This window comes from Osmia lignaria, unplaced genomic scaffold (genome assembly GCF_051020975.1).
Source record: "Osmia lignaria lignaria isolate PbOS001 unplaced genomic scaffold, iyOsmLign1 scaffold0051, whole genome shotgun sequence".
Lineage (NCBI taxonomy): Eukaryota > Metazoa > Arthropoda > Insecta > Hymenoptera > Megachilidae > Osmia > Osmia lignaria.
The window spans coordinates 135,001-137,500 of record NW_027478192.1 but is presented as its reverse complement, the minus strand read 5'-3'; the positions used below and the strand labels follow the sequence as shown (position 1 = coordinate 137,500).

Below are 2,500 nucleotides of genomic sequence, written 5' to 3'. Positions count from 1 at the left end.
TGTTAAAAGTTTACGAAGCGTCTAGGAGTGGTTAAAACTGAGAGAGTTGAAACTACGATGTATTAGAACGAGCAACCGTCGAAACTTTGTTTTCGCGACGTTCTTTTCGTCGCTCTCGTCCCCACGCTCCTACGCTTTGGTTGTTTCTTTGCCATCCGTGTTGCGATAAAAAGATTTCTCCATTGTCCAAAAAGGACGGATCGAGATTCCTCTTTCGAGAGGGAGAGAGAGGTACTTGCGGGTAACCTGGAATCTACGAAACACGCACCGTGGTAAGATTCGTGCGTCCGCCTGATCGATGTGTGTTGTTTACGGACCGGCTGAGAAGCGACGATAGCGAGTCTTTGAAAAACTATGTGTCCATTAGTTAGACCGATCGTCGCCGGCCGTGTGTCTGTTCGAATCTCGCAACCCACGATTCAGCGACAGGACGCGCGCTCGCATTCCTTGTGTGCGTTCGTACTTTTCAAGGTTTTTAAATGTACTTTACGCCCGACCGTCGAGAGGAGCGTGCCACTGGGCGTTTCTCCGACGGTTTCCGTCCTTGGACGCGATCGTGTCGTCAACGATCGAACAAACAAACAAATACGTTGGCGACGCCCGAATTCGCTCTCCCGCACGCGCCGGGTGGGAGAGTGATGTGGGTATCGAATGTGATGCGTGTTAATAATGAAAATAACACTCTAAAGATCTAAAGAGTTTGAAATACAAAATTTTACGATTACCCTGAACGGTGGATCACTTGGCTCGTGGGTCGATGAAGAACGCAGCTAATTGCGCGTCAACGTGTGAACTGCAGGACACATGAACATCGACATTTCGAACGCACATTGCGGTCCACGGATACAATTCCTGGACCACGCCTGGCTGAGGGTCGTTTTCTTAACAAAAGACTGCTTGCGTTTGCTTCTCGAAAAAAGAGTAATTCATTTCTTTCTAAACATCTCGCCGTCGTTCAACGAAAGTAGAACGTTTCGGAGCGGGATTATCGAACGAAATTGAAAGAATGAATGAACGATAAACAAAGAAAGAGTCGCAACGTACGAGCGATAGTTGGGCAGTTCGTCGGCGTTTGTCGTGGAAACGATGTGACGAAAATCGCAACCGATACACTAAATGCAGGCCGTTAAAGGAGAGAAACAAATTTCGAAATATCTCTTCGAACTAGCGCAAGTGCGTCACGGCGCGCGAGTCGTTCGTTAAAATTTATAAACGACCGCCCGTGAAAGCACCGAGTTCTCGGAAGATAATCTATAAAGATTCTCCATCCTGCTGGAAGTTATCGGATCGGCGCGATTGTTCACTTGTAGAAATCCACGCTCCCGACGTTGCCAGAAACGATATTTACGAAAGGTGTGTCAAAAATAAACGAAAGAAGCTCTCCTATAAATTTAGAAAAAGCAAACGAGTGAAATGTTTGAGATGATAATTTGCTGAAATGCAAGCTCGAATAGCCCCAGGGTTTCGAATGATTCCCCGCGCTTTATACATCTCTCTGTTTACAAACGGTGTATAAATGAAAGATCGCTTCAGATGGGTCGTCGCTGTTTGACGCGCGATGCTGTTCCTTTTTTTTTGTCTGTCTGTGCGTTTAGCTTCGCTAAACAAGTTAAATGGTTAAAAAGCGTCGAAAAAGCGAATACACACGCGACAAGACAAATCTAACGAGTAAAGGAACGCTCCGCTCCAAGATAAAAATGGTTGTTTACAATCAATACAGCGTTTCGGTACCCCTGATCGTAGTCTAAAACTGTGTAACAAAAGAGAGGAAAGCGAATGGTGAAGGAACTTCGAAGCCTCCGTGGCGTGGCTAGAACTTGTGATAAAAGTATGTTTGCAGCAATTATGCATGCTCCCGTTAAAACAGCATTTCAATGTCTCGCATGGCTTAAAGCTCTAGGAGGCTTCAACATTTAGAATACATACGGACTACTTCGTTTGTTAAAGATAAGCGAAGACCGCGCGACCATCGCTCGGTCGTCCAGTCCTCGAAAGTTTTGTTGCGTTCCAAAGAAGAGACAAATGGGGTTTACCCTTGCGCTAAGGGGAGAAGAAGAGAAAAGCAGTTGTTAAATCTAAGAGGTGTGTGGAGTACATCGCGTGTTGGTTAAAATTGTTAAATGAAGTATACGCGAAATGTTCTCTCGCTCTTGCTTTTCCTCTTGCTTCCGTGGCGCTCGAAAAGAAGGGATGATAAATAAAGAAACCTATTCGAAATCTCTTGTGGAACAAAAAATAATACGGACGGACGTTAAAATTGAACCGAGACGAAATGGATCGTCTTGCGAGTTGTCTTCGCTTTGAAATTGTTAAAAATTGATAAAAGCAATACGACGAAGCTGCAGTCCGCAAAATGTTTGAAGCAAAAAGGAAATAACACGAAAATTATGGGAACGTCGTGTCTCAACTTTTTTTTCCCTCTTGTGCTCGTTTCATCGAACGATAAATACAAACATTTTGAAACGAGAGAGGAGGAAAAATTGAATATGCGAAAGGTTGA

At 44.5% G+C, this 2,500-nt stretch overlaps 1 non-coding gene across 1 annotated transcript; it reads left to right on the top strand.

Moving 5' to 3' along the window:
- The first annotated feature begins 722 nt into the window (after window positions 1–722).
- LOC143307322 (5.8S ribosomal RNA) lies at window positions 723–877 on the top strand. Its single transcript, XR_013064493.1, has one exon. It is a non-coding gene; the product is annotated as a 5.8S ribosomal RNA (ribosomal RNA).
- The last annotated feature ends 1,623 nt before the right edge of the window (window positions 878–2,500 follow it).